This window comes from Pinus tabuliformis, chromosome 6, assembly GCF_031772625.1.
Source record: "Pinus tabuliformis cultivar Carrire ecotype Pingquan chromosome 6, CPIR1, whole genome shotgun sequence".
Taxonomy (NCBI): domain Eukaryota; kingdom Viridiplantae; phylum Streptophyta; class Pinopsida; order Pinales; family Pinaceae; genus Pinus; species Pinus tabuliformis.
Genome location: NC_142292.1, coordinates 728560165 through 728573635, shown reverse-complemented (window position 1 = coordinate 728573635; position 13471 = coordinate 728560165). Strand labels below are relative to the sequence as shown.

Sequence of the window (13471 nt, the reverse complement as noted above, 5' to 3'; positions counted from 1 at the left end):
ATAGGGTATAAAATCAGGGGAAATTTTATCCTCACTCAGGCAAGGGGATGGTTCTTGCATACAAGAATGGGACACAAAAAAGAAACACGTTGGAAATAGACATTTCATGTTTAGACAAAGTCACTTAATTGATATGTACTTGTGCTTTGTTTTCGTAAAATGTATATTTCTGAAACAAGGTGACTCATTTCCTTAAGGAGTATTCCTTGGGTATTCATAATTTTTTATGTTCTCCAACAGTTGATCCAAGAGTGGTGAACTAATTTTCATCATGTGGATGCTGTCACAGATTGGTCTCCTTCTCCTGCATCAAAAGATAAGATCATTTTGTTAGTGTCCAACAAATGACCTCAAAATTAGGTCAATGGAACTTGTTACTACCTAAATTAGCAGCCTTGGCAAGGTATGGTCAAGATGCTAAACCTACGTTGCATGAAATATGGAAAAATGTCTGAAAGTGTCCCGAACAGGTCCAACTTGAAACATGATCCTCCAAAATGGAAACATCAAGCGAAACATTATATATATATATATATATATATAAAATTATTATTATTATTATTTTTCGAAAAAAAGAGACCCGTAATTTTATGCATCATAATAGAGAAATAAAATTACATTTTGTATATGCTAAATGCATTTCGGATATACACCTTGCGACAATGAACTAAAAAGAATAAAACTGAAAGAAAACAAACTTACATTGAGAAAACATTATACGAAGTTAAGTATGTAGAATCACACTTAACTTCTCTTTTTTGCCTTCCCTTTTTTGCACTCTGTGCCATCCATTTGAGTTTGGTTCAACAAGAACCATTGCCAAATCTCTATTTGTTTCCTTAGGTGAAGATTCCTTGTCTGAGTCTGAATTCTCAGTTACATGTGCTCTTTTTGTGCCCCCCCTCACATCAGATGCCTGGATCTAATCTGATTTGGTACCCTTCTTAATAAGGGTGACAGTTCCGGACTGAGCTGCGACATCTCCATCTGTTTGATAACACTGTTGAGCCCGTGGGTCCACTTCCTCTTAAATTGGTTGGTTCTCGAAAATGTCATCTTCTTCTTCTTTTGAGAAGTGAGGCTCCGACATTTGCCATCCTTTTGGTCTATGAACCTGCCTCTTTTTTCTTTTTTGGGTTCTTTTTTGCCTGTGGGCATGAGTTTTGCAAGTGACATGTTTGGAAACATATACGACATCTGAATGTCATGTTCTCATAATCTAATACTTGTCACCATTGAAATTTTTTGTGTTTCAATGTAATATGATTAGGTAGACATTTACTAAGGTCTATCTCGACAAAAATTATGGCAAAGATAAAAGGACCTTTCTCTTTTATTTCTAGATCCATCTTTTTGAATTTACCCAGAGTATTCCCAATATCCTCTAGGACCTTATGGTGCTAGAAAGGAAGAGGGAGATTTGGAAGTCTCACCCATCCCGGCATTGTAGAGACCACCATGTTTGTAGGATCAAAATCTGGGAACCATGGGGTAATGAAGAGCCCAACTCTACCCTAGAACCAAGGCCCATCATTCAATACCTTGTCCAAATCTTTTTGTGTATCAAATTGAACTATGAAAAAACCCTTCAAACATAAATAAATGTCATAGCTAGTTGTTCAAGAAGAGAAGACCTATTGGCATAATGCTTCATATTTAGGCGATAAACCATTAAATATACAAATGATAGCCTTGGAACAAAGGGCAGAAAAGAGAGAATTTTACCTGTAAAAGATTTACATCCATGGATGTATTAGAAAATCGGAAAGGCAAAAATATTTTCTTATGTTGATAATTAATTGTGATATTTTTGTGTTCTTATTAGAATTCATATGTTCTTCTTTTATCTTTGTTTCATCAAGCAATCATAAAAAACAAAACATGGAGATCAACGACACTAGATGTAGCCACTCAACCAAGGCTTAAATCCCTCTATAGGGGAAAACCCAGTCAAACTCTTCCACTAGTAAATCAAATTGACATAGACCAAGACCTTAGACCCAAAAATCTTCCTCCTCCACCAAGTCAGCCTTACAATATGATTCAACAAACTTCAATTGTCTCTTCTTGTCCAGCAGCTACAACCCAACAACAACCTAGAAGTTCGACCCCCAAAAACTTCATAATTTCGGCCTAGCAACAACCCAAAACTTCGACCACAATGACTTCAGAAATTTGACCCAACTACAATCCAGAAAGTTCATATGTGTGAGAGATAGATTGCCCAAGAGATCAACTTTGGTCTTCCAACTTCTTCAATCCTCCTCTTTTTGTGCCTCCAACAACTGTAGATCGAGTTTTTTGAGTGAGTGTCCTCCAAATGAGTCGAATTGCTGCCTTTATATAGAGTTAGTGTGAGGTCGAATTCCCTTGATGAGGCCGACTTGGTGGAGGAGGCCTAATTGACCTATATTACATTAAAATAAATTTCTTTCTTGACAAATGAAGCCCAAGAAGGGTCTATTACATTATGACATGGACAAGGATACTTGACACAAACCCTAGAATCCTACAATGGAGGCTTTGACCTATAAATAATTGACCCAAGTATGAAACCCATGCTTTAATATGTCAATTTCTATAATAATAATTTTTTTTTTCTTTCTTTTGACAAATACATTACATCATGATTCAAATACAATCATGAAGACCGACACTAGTTACATTCTTCAACACCCCCTCTTAACTAGGGAGGTATTCATAATTACATATATATATAAAGGTACATGGAAGATCTCAAAATGATATGCTCAATGAAGAGTCACAACACATGCAATGCTACAGATTAGATACCTGACCAGGGTACTCTAATCGGGTGGGACTAAGGTGGATTCAAGCTTTATCCATTCTTGGTACCATAAGGCTTTTAAGCTCTACCACCAACCTAGGGATCTAGGTGCATATCCAAGGTCGAATCTCCATGACCAATGTCACACTCCCTACTGCGGGATCTAGACATCAGCACATAGGCCGACTAGATGTCCTCCCAAGCATCTTGCCATAAGATGCTTCATCTCTCCTAATTAACTAAATCAGATATATCCACCAATCCAAGGATGCTTCAAAACATTCAACCTTTTATTGAGAGATCCTGCACAATTACAACCCTAGTCAGTAATAAATCTTTTCTTTTTCAAGTAAACACAAATCTTCAGGGTACTCAATCATTCAGATGCTACTTATATCATCATCAGGTTATCTAAATACATCTTGTCGGGAGTTTTCTTCTTTCACTTCTTCAGCACCACCAAATACAACCTTGGTATTTCTCAAGTCTTTTGTTTGCAACTTCATGTATCAAAAACATTCATATGTAGTACTTTCATTCATTTTGGTTTAATTCTTACTTCAAGGTATTCATTGTCATAATATGCCCTCCCTCTCAACTAGGGAGATATACCCTTTCTTTTATCCAAGCTCCCTCTCAAATTACGGAGATCAACAACTTCATAATATCGGAGAAACTTCATTCTTTCAAGGATTTATTTATTTCTTATGGCATAAAGGTCATCTTGATCATCACCATTCTTATAGCTTCCTTCATCATGCTTACCAATATTATCGAGTCATCTTCAATTACGAACATCTTCAACATCTTGAAGATTATGTACCTGCAAAACTTTATTAGAAAGTACAACCAAAAACAAATATACATAAGCATGAAGTTAACTATCGTTACAATGGAAACATCAACTCTTTCATGCTTTTAGACATCAAATACCTAAACTTAGTTAGGTTCATAATCAGCAAGGGTCATATCTTTTATATTCTAGACTTCAACTTCTTGCTAGGGTTTTGTCATAAACCCTAGACTCCATCTTCAAGACACAAAGCCTTAAATATCAGCAATTTAATCAAATAACAATCCTACTATACATCTAAGGTTTCAACAATATGCTTTTACATGTCAGACTTCTACTAGGGTTTGTTGCAAACCTTAGATTTTATCATCAAAGCTAAATCATATTGAAAACAATATCATCATATCCTAGAATATCAATCTCTAGTAGGGTTTTGTTACAAACCCTAGATTTTACAAACTATGAGCATTGCCAATTAAGTTAGCATACTTGCATATACATATCTAGGAATCGTTTCATATCGATATCTGCTAGGTAAACCCAAGACAAACATCAATACATCAAAGTTAGATATACAACAATTTCGTTCAAACTAGGGTTTCAATCATAGAAACGAATATACACCTAGGGATTCATTTCTAGGATCTTACTATAAAGGTTTTGTTCATGAACCCTAAATCACCAAACCCTAAAAATCTAGTAGATTAGGGTTTCATTAATCAACATTGACAGACCCTTAGCAATAAGAGGCTAGGGTTTTATAGTGAACCTTAAGGGTTGGGGTTTCACAAGAATGATCAAATGAAAAAATAACGAGGGTAGATTTAATCTAATGATTAATCACCCTAACAAGAATCTTTGTGATTCAAAATCCTAGACATAACGATGTCAGTAATGTAAAACAAATTTCAAAAGAGAATGAACATACCTTTTTTGACAAAACTTGTAGTTTAAGGCATACCTTGAATCGTTCTTTAACAAACCTTGTAGGACAGTAATACTTGAAGGGCTTCCTTTGCAACATATTTTCTTCCATGCTTAAAGTTTATCCTTTGAAGTCTCTCTTTGTGTAATCTGCGTTCTTTCCTACCAAGGAAAATATAAAAGGTTATTAGCATATAATACTAACAAATCTTGATATGAGAGGGGAACCAAACATAAAAGAGGAGACAATGAACAGGTTACTTATATTTTGGTAAAATGGTGAAGGCTCCCTCTTAATCCAATCTTTTTGAGGGATACCTACAACTTATCAAAATAATTCAAAAATGTTCTAACAAGATATGTTAGACCTACAAACTATAGAAATCAAAACATAAAGGAAAATATTGCATAACTTAAATAAAAGGATATGTGAGGGATGATATTCCCCAAGAGTCTTTGGCAAATAGATCTTTGATTTCAGATTCTTCAGTCTTGTTTCTCTTAGGTGGAGTACGGGTAGAGGCCGCAGGTCCTATGTGAGTGACCCGTTTCACTATAGAACCATCAAGATCCACAGGTCTTATAAGAGTTGCGCAACAAAGGTTGGGACAATCATGGGTTCCTTAATAATGTAGGGGGCACTCATATGGGCCCTAGGAACAAGGGTGATGGCCATAATGATAAGGGGTAGAGCTCATGTTTGGCTTTAGCCCATGCACTAAATTTTTATGTTCTGACCATGTTTTGCATTTTGTGGTACATTTCCTGTTGTAATTGGCCAAATTATGCTTTTATCTTTCTTTTTAGCTGTATCAACCTCTAGGGCATCATTCCAAGTCTGGTCCAAATTGTCGACAAGGGGAGGAGGAAGGCTAACTCCTTATGGACCCAATGGACAAATGTCGACCCAGATGGGAAAAATGTGAAAGGGGCTTGTAATGAGCGGAGGGGAGTGAAATATATGGTGTTGCATAGCAGGACCACACAACCAAAATTAGGGTTTCCCATGTAGTGCCACTCCTAAAGCTAGTAGCCAATAGAGGAGATCCTACGAGACTAGGATAAAAGATTAACCCCTAAGTTGAGACAAGGGAATAAGAGTACAGTCCAAAACCATTCGTTCTGTTGAATCCCCCCACTAATCCATGTCCAAATGTGCCTAAGAAAAGCAAGCATAAATACCCAATTACATAATGAAAACTCATACCTTTGGGATTGGAAGTCCCACCTTGAAAGATACAATCATAACAGGTGGGTGAGGGCACACAATGGCTGACTCAGGTGGTGGAGAATGGTGGCACATCGAGCTGTCAGGTAACTGTTGGCTGAAGACAAATTTAGGAGAAAATTTCTCCTATAGGGGTCACCCAATGGTGATGGGTAACATCTGGCTCCAATTGGGACATGAGCTCTCAATAGAGTGTACAGACCATGTACTTGAATAAGGAGGTCATGAGAACACCAACAAACTCTTGGGATCACAAACATTTGTTGTTCTGAAAAATACTAAGAGGGCGAGGTGAATCAATATTTTTTAATTCACTTAAACTTTTAACTTCACATTCAGAATTTTGTACGTTATTGTTCTTTATGCATTCGACGTGTGTACGTGATTTCAGTGAAATAAAACTGCATATATCCAATTTACTTAATTTTTCATAAGTTCCATTAGTGAGTTAACTTTAACCATTGCATTGTTAATTCATTAACCATCCAGTATGCAGTAAAGAACAGATAAATCACAACAAAGAAGCAACACACATAGAACACCCGATTTTTAAGTGGAAACACAATGTGGGAGAAAACCGTCGCTTCCATCGTCTCTGTCTTCTTCTTTTATTATAAAGAAAAACTTCATTACATATTGTATTGGTGCAGACTCTTACCAGCACGCAGGCATCCACCTATAGGAGGCTACAACCTCCATTCGTTCTCCAGAACCCACTGGAAGGGAGCTACAAATCCCTAATCTCGTTTACCAACTTCTACTAGAATGGAGCACCTACCCCCTCATTGAAGGTTGCAACCCTCAACACCTGGTGGATTGTTACTGCTCAAATTAGCAGGGGTCCTAGGAGGGGATCCTATAGAGCAGCTACTAGGGCAAAGGGAAACAATGGAGCGATAGCCCATTGTCATCTCAGCTAAGGTTCCTTTCTCTTTATGGTCTTTCACCGATGGGAGGAAACCCAATATAAAGGGAATCACTAGATGAATGAAACAATAATAGGATAAGGAGTGATTCCCAAATCCTATTCTCAAGAGAGGCTCAGACAAATGGCTTACTTGCTTAAGAAGCAAGGTGATAGGCTCTCTAGGAAGGGCTAAGGGGATTCTTGAGTTTAGGTTTAAGGAATATGCTTTGACAAGAAGGTTCCTAGACTCAAGGATCCCAATGAAGGAATGGCTTCCAAGTAATCCTTGTGGAATTTGAGTTGTAGATTTGTGGGACCACAAAGAAGCCAAGTGGACCCAAACTAGGTCAAGAGTATGGAGTTGATCACTCAAGGAGGGGCTTGACCTAATTAGGGAGGAGAATAGGATCAAAGGGCTAATCTTCTTTTGAAATTTGAATGCAATGATCCAAATGAGGACACTAACCCAAATCAACCTAGCGAGAGAAATGACCCTCGAGCTAGGGCTTGCGATATCTCGAGATTCTACCGTTGGATGGTGCTCAAATTTGGAGGACCCTAGTGCAGTTGTGGACCAATTTTCAAGGTGTTTGGTTGGCTACAAAAAATTTCGCTTGATGCCCTAGGTGACCCTTTAGGGTTAGGCCTAGAATTTGGAGAAGTGAAGAAAAGAGGTAAATTTGATCACCAAAGGGATACGAAGGTCAATGCCTTATTGCTTTGGCTTAATGGAGTCAAGATACACATAGATTGAGAATTTTCATGAGCTAAGGAGCTCTAATTGATCTTTGCTAGCCTCTCCAAGAGCAACAACTAGGTCAATAGGGATTTATACTTCAAATTTTCCAAAGAGATGAAGTTTCGAGGCCTTTCAACCTAAGAGGTGCCCCTAGGAACATTCACCCGATCCCTTAAAGAGCAACACATGCATTAAATCACTTATTCAAGGTCCAAGAAGAATTTCACATTAGATTAAACCATACAAGAATAATGATAACAATATACATGCATTTGACAGGTAAGACAACAAGAATAACTTTAAAAATTCACTTACATGAGATAGAGTATATATCCATTCATCCAATTTGCATTAGAAAGAAGCTCCAAAGACAATAGCGAAAATCCAAACATCATAGTGCATCAAGAAACTTCAAAAAGTTTATCCCAACAAAAAGTGTGAAAATCTCTCTGTTGACCAGTACCGGTCAACTACCCATGCAGTACACCCCCCTTTTTCTTTGCAAAAAGGGGCAGCACCTGATCAGCATGTCCGTGCCATCCTGCAGTCATCAGCAGCTTAATCATTTTGATTGTAAACCCAGTCTGCATATATGAATTGTAAATAATCTTAGCAGACATGAGTCATGTATGTAAATTCCCTAGGTGGACCTAACTTTCTAATGGTAATCTACGTCCCGGAAGGTTTTTCGTCTCACCGATCCATGATCGGCAGAGTTTTCCTTCAAACCTGACCCCAAAGCCGGGATGGATTTTGTCATTAGAATTTTAGGAGAATCCTAGTGTGTTGATCTGCTAGATTATAAGTGTGTCGCAGAAACTGGGTGATTTGTGAGGGTCTGTATTAAGTGGGTTTGTCCCCTTGAGATGTAAATTGTAAAAAGTCATCATGAAATGTGTCTTGAGGGTTGAAAATGTTTTAAATCCCCTCATGTGTCCTAAGTCCTAAGTCCTAGGTGATGTTTCCGAAGGCTTAGTTCGATGATCCATTTTAAAAATGAATAAATAATAAAATTAAAAAATTAAAAAAAATAAAAATAATAAAAAATCATAAAATAGAGCAAAAACCCTAAAATAATAAAATAATAATAATTTAAGTGAATGCATGCAAAATATTATTTTAATAATAAGTTAACAATTTCGACGGATGAGATTAAGAGATGTCTTGATCCTCATCGACGATTGAGATCATTTCGACATGGATCACTCGAACTAGCCGTTGGGATCATTTCCTTTAAGTAGGGTGCTAGGGGTCAGTTCAGAATTGGAAGAAGATCTGTGAGTCTGGTACCGAAGAAGCTCTCTTGTAAATCTGTTTCTGGTTAATAAAAGAAGACTTTGGGGTCCATATCTTGCTGGTGTTACTCTCTTGAAATGCTGTGAGATTGTTTAATTTTTTACATATTTTATTTTCAGCCATTAATAATAGCTAATTGTAGAGTATTGTGAGCACAGGTATCTTGCTCACTTGCTAGGGTTTGAGTGTTGTTAGGTTTTTTGAAGTAATGGCAGGTATCTCCATTACTTTTTGAGATCTAGCAGCATTTTAGCCCTCTTTACTGATGGTTGTTTTGAGCTGTGCAGAAAACTCTTTCTGAAGGAAATTTGTGGGCGTTCGGGGAAGTTCTCGGCTGAACCAGCCAACTCCCGCAAGCATTTTTTGCTGAGCCCAGTTGGATTTGATCCTGGGTCTATCATTCGGTTTATTTTTCTAATTTGCATGAGAGATTTTCTGAAGTTCTTCACAGTGAAAATCTGAAATCTTTATTTCTTCAAAATATTCCTGTGCTCATTGCTGAATCTGGCTGTTAAAGAGCCAAAATCTGTACATTAATCAGTATAGGGTTTCGATAAATTTCTCAGCGTTTCTGGAGTGAGAGAAACTGAAAATTTTTGAGCCCCTCATTTGTCGAAAAACTGACATATCTGAAAGCATCGTGCAGGGCTTATCGTTTACCTGGACAGCGAAATTTGGTGACCTTGTTTCTCGAAAAATTCGATTTGAATTATACATGATACCCACACGTTTATTGACTGCTGCCATTATGTGAGCATTGTCAGAGGCTGCAACACACGCACTGGAAAATCCGTGGCTATATTTCTTTGGATTTCAGCTACAACATTGAACGTTACTAGGCGATCTATTTATCAGTGTGTCGGCTGAGCAGCTTCTTTGCCAAAGCCGTCAGTAGAGGAAGGCCAGAACCTGCAAATTGAATTAAAAATGATGAAATGCGGCTGACTACGTCAAAGCCACCAGTTCCAGCCCTCTCTCTGCTCACTCACACTCGTTCCCCACCATTGCATCACTGTGGTTCCATCCACGTCCGCCAAGAATCAATCCGAAAGCAGCGCCGTTGACTGTAGAGATTCAACGCTGGGTCACCCTCCGTCCGTGGCTGAGTATTATTGTTTCAACGATTTTTTTTGTATTACGATATGTGCATAAGTCGAAATCTATCCATAGAAAAAAGGGTTTTTAAACAGCTATCCATCGAAGACTTTGTTTCATCGCCGCAGGTAAAATCTCATCATTACGTATCAGCGTTTTCAACATTTTTAGGTTTTACAATTATGTATATATTTGCGTAGTTCAGGTTTCGTTAGATTTAATTTTTTTATAGTTTTGTTTTAAATTAGCATAGATTTAAATTTAGATACGTGCAATTTTTTTTTAGCGTAGTTGTTTTTTTTTAGGCTTAGTTTAATATAATTTAAATTTGATCATTTGCGTAGTTTAACTTTTAGACTTTAGATTTAAGTTTTCTTAGTTTAGGATTTACTTATAATATATATATTTTTTATTTTTTTTATTTTTTATTTATTTAGAATTGTTTTAATTAGTTTTTTAATGTGTTAGCTTTAGTTTTATTTTTATAGTTATATTTTAGATTTAGTTTTTTAGGAAATCTAATTTTTAATTTAGGAATTAAATTTTGATTAAATAGTTCATTTTTATTAAAAAAAAAAAAAAAAAATTTTTTTGAAAAAAACATAAAAATTTTGTGGAAAATTTTCTTGTTTGCCAGATCCAGTTATTCTCGGAAAAATATCATTTTGAGGTTCAAAATTACTGATGTGGGATAAATGTTTTACATGAATGACCATCTGGTATCTGATTGATGATTTATGAGTGGTTGTTTGAAAGCATTCATCTTTTCAAAACTCTCAGTCACTGAATATCGTTATTGAGCTTTTGTCATTATAAGAGCGTCGTCGTTTTAACTGATATCTTGCATCATTCGAGCTTTGATGATAAATGCTTGCTCTCCATGGTTTATATTATTGCAACATCTGATAATTAAGCAATTAAACATTTACTCCACAAGGCACTGGTCTTTTAACTTCTAAATCCATTCTAGTGCTTTTCATATCGTGTCTCCCAACCAATTGGTCGCCAGTTGGTCTTTCGTTATCTCATAGGGTCTACCCCCCTTAGCCGCGGGAGACAGGCTTAAACGGAGGGATCGGGGATCAGAGTGACAACCCCCGGTCTGAGGGTTGTCGTGTCAATCCGCGCGACAACATTTTTTGGCGCCGTTGCCGGGGACATTGTTTTCTCGGCGTTTCAACGACTTTTAATCATTCATCGTCCATCTTTCTATCATTCATTTGAGCCGGCAACGCCAACATTTTTTGGCGCCGTTGCCGGGGACAGAGTTTTTCTGTTCCTGGAGTTTCATCGACATTCATCTTCTCATATTTCTCATCTCTCATTCGGGCTGGCAGATTCAAACTTTTGGGTTTTCATTTGGGTCTTTTATTGCCTTATTTTTCGTCATATCAGCAGTATCTCTTTGGTTTGTTTCTTGTTTGGGTGGCGACTCCATTTTCTCATTTTTCCCAGACAAGAAGCCTTCCTCATATCTGCTTGCTGGTACCTTTTTGGATCTTAGAATCAGATTTATTGTTCAAGTGGCGACTCCACTGTTTTCATCTATTGATTTTCTTGAGCAGATATCTAGTTCTATCATCCTTTTAATCCTTTATCATTCATCATGGATTATTCATTTAAGCCATGTCGTTTTACTGAACGTCTCCATGATTTTCCGGAAGATGCCATTCCTAAGTTACCTATTTTCTCGGGTGGTGATCCAATCGCTGTTAGAAGGCATCTAGGCTTGTTTACTCGCATCATAATCATATACTGTAGATCCCCTCAGTTTAATCATGAAGATATCAAAATGCGTCTATTTGTCCATTCTTTAGAAGATGATGCTTTGAATTGGTTTAACAATTTTCCTAAGGATTCTTTCACTTCTTTGGAAGACATTATCGATGCTTTTAAAAATAGATATGGTTATCCAAACAGCTTGCCTTTTGCCCCTAAAAATGTGCAACAGAATGAAAGCAATTTGATAAAAGGTCCAGCTGACAGTGAAAGATCCCAAGACGATTCCTCACATCGAAATGTGTCATCCACCTGTACTATTTCAAATCAAGTCCACAGGAAATCAGGGACAAATGACAATGAAAAGGAAGAGCAAAAGCAAATTTTACAGGATCTAATGATGTTGATAAAAAATATGGAAAGCAATCAAACTAATTATGTCAATGATGTGAAAACTTTATGCACCCACCTGGAAAAACGTAATAGGGAGATTGAAGTCACACAAAATCAGCATGCTAAGGAAATTGAGGCCATGAAAACTAAATATGAAACAGAAATTGGAAACATGCAAAGTAAGATCTCAGGATTAGAGGAAAATATGGTGACCATGAAAGCTGATCATGATAGGGAAATTGACTCTATGCAAAACAAGTTATTAACTATGGATGAGGAAATGACTATCATGACGTTCAATCATAATAATCAGTTGGCTGACATGCAAGCGAATCATAAAGAAGAAATAAATTTCATGCAGCATTGCTTGATGAACATGAAGGAAAAGAACGATAAAGTAATAAAAGACATGGAAGAACATCATGCCAGACAAATCAGTGCTATAAAGGTTGAACACTCTAGTCAGATGGATGCCATTAAAATACAGGTTCAAAAGTTTCAACAATGGTCAGAGGATAAGAGAAACCAGGAAACATCAACAGATCAGGAGCCTTCTCATTTGTCACAACAAGTTCCATCTTATTATGAGGAGGTCATTGGTTCAATTGAAAGATGGTTAATTGAAGGTGATCCAGATAGACTTAAAAACGACAAAGATCAGATGCAGGATAAAGAAAGACATATCACGCATACTTCATCTGATAGTTTTGAAACAGAAAGTTCCAGGTCATCAGTAATTCAACCTGCCAGAAAGAAGAAGCGCAAAAGAAAGAAAATGAGACGAAGATTTGATGCATCAGACGGCCGCGAGCAGGTTGATTTTCGGATAGGAAAAAGTCCTACCATATGCAAAATTGGACATGGCACATTCGATAAGCAGCCGACATATTTGCCTGAAAGCAGGCAAATGCTCAGTATGCACTATATTGAACACATCTGATGCCATGGGGCATCCTTTGTATTGTATTTCTAGCCCTACTTGTCATTTCAACATTTTCGTTACGGTTTTAGGATTAGATTTGCTTTTCTAGATTAGTTAATAAATGAAGAGCTTTTATCTTTCCTGTGCTTAATGTTATATGATGATTTTTGGATGGACGCTACTTATTTTTGTGTTGTATGGATGCAGATTCTGGATTCTCACATTCCTGCAAGTAGCAACGTGTCCCCAAGTAGAGCCAGATGTTGACCAGTACCGGTCAACTACCCATGCAGTACACCCCCGTTTTTCTTTGCAAAAAGGGGCAGCACCTGATCAGCATGTCCGTGCCATCCTGCAGTCATCAGCAGCTTAATCATTTTGATTGTAAACCCAGTCTGCATATATGAATTGTAAATAATCTTAGCAGACATGAGTCATGTATGTAAATTCCCTAGGTGGACCTAACTTTCTGATGATAATCTACGTCCCGGAAGGTTTTTCGTCTCACCGATCCATGATCAGCAGAGTTTTCCTTCAAACCTGACCCCAAAGCCGGGATGGATTTTGTCATTAGAATTTTAGAAGAATCCTAGTGTGTTGATCTGCTAGATTATAAGTGTGTCGCAGAAACTGGGTGATTTGTGAGGGTCTGTATTAAGTGGGTTTG

At 37.2% G+C, this 13471-nt stretch overlaps 1 protein-coding gene across 2 annotated transcripts in view; it reads left to right on the top strand.

The window, feature by feature from the left end:
* The window catches only part of ETFQO (electron-transfer flavoprotein:ubiquinone oxidoreductase), a 428724-nt gene that overhangs the window by 149253 nt on the left and 266000 nt on the right, over nucleotides 1–13471 (top strand). The window lies entirely within an intron of this gene.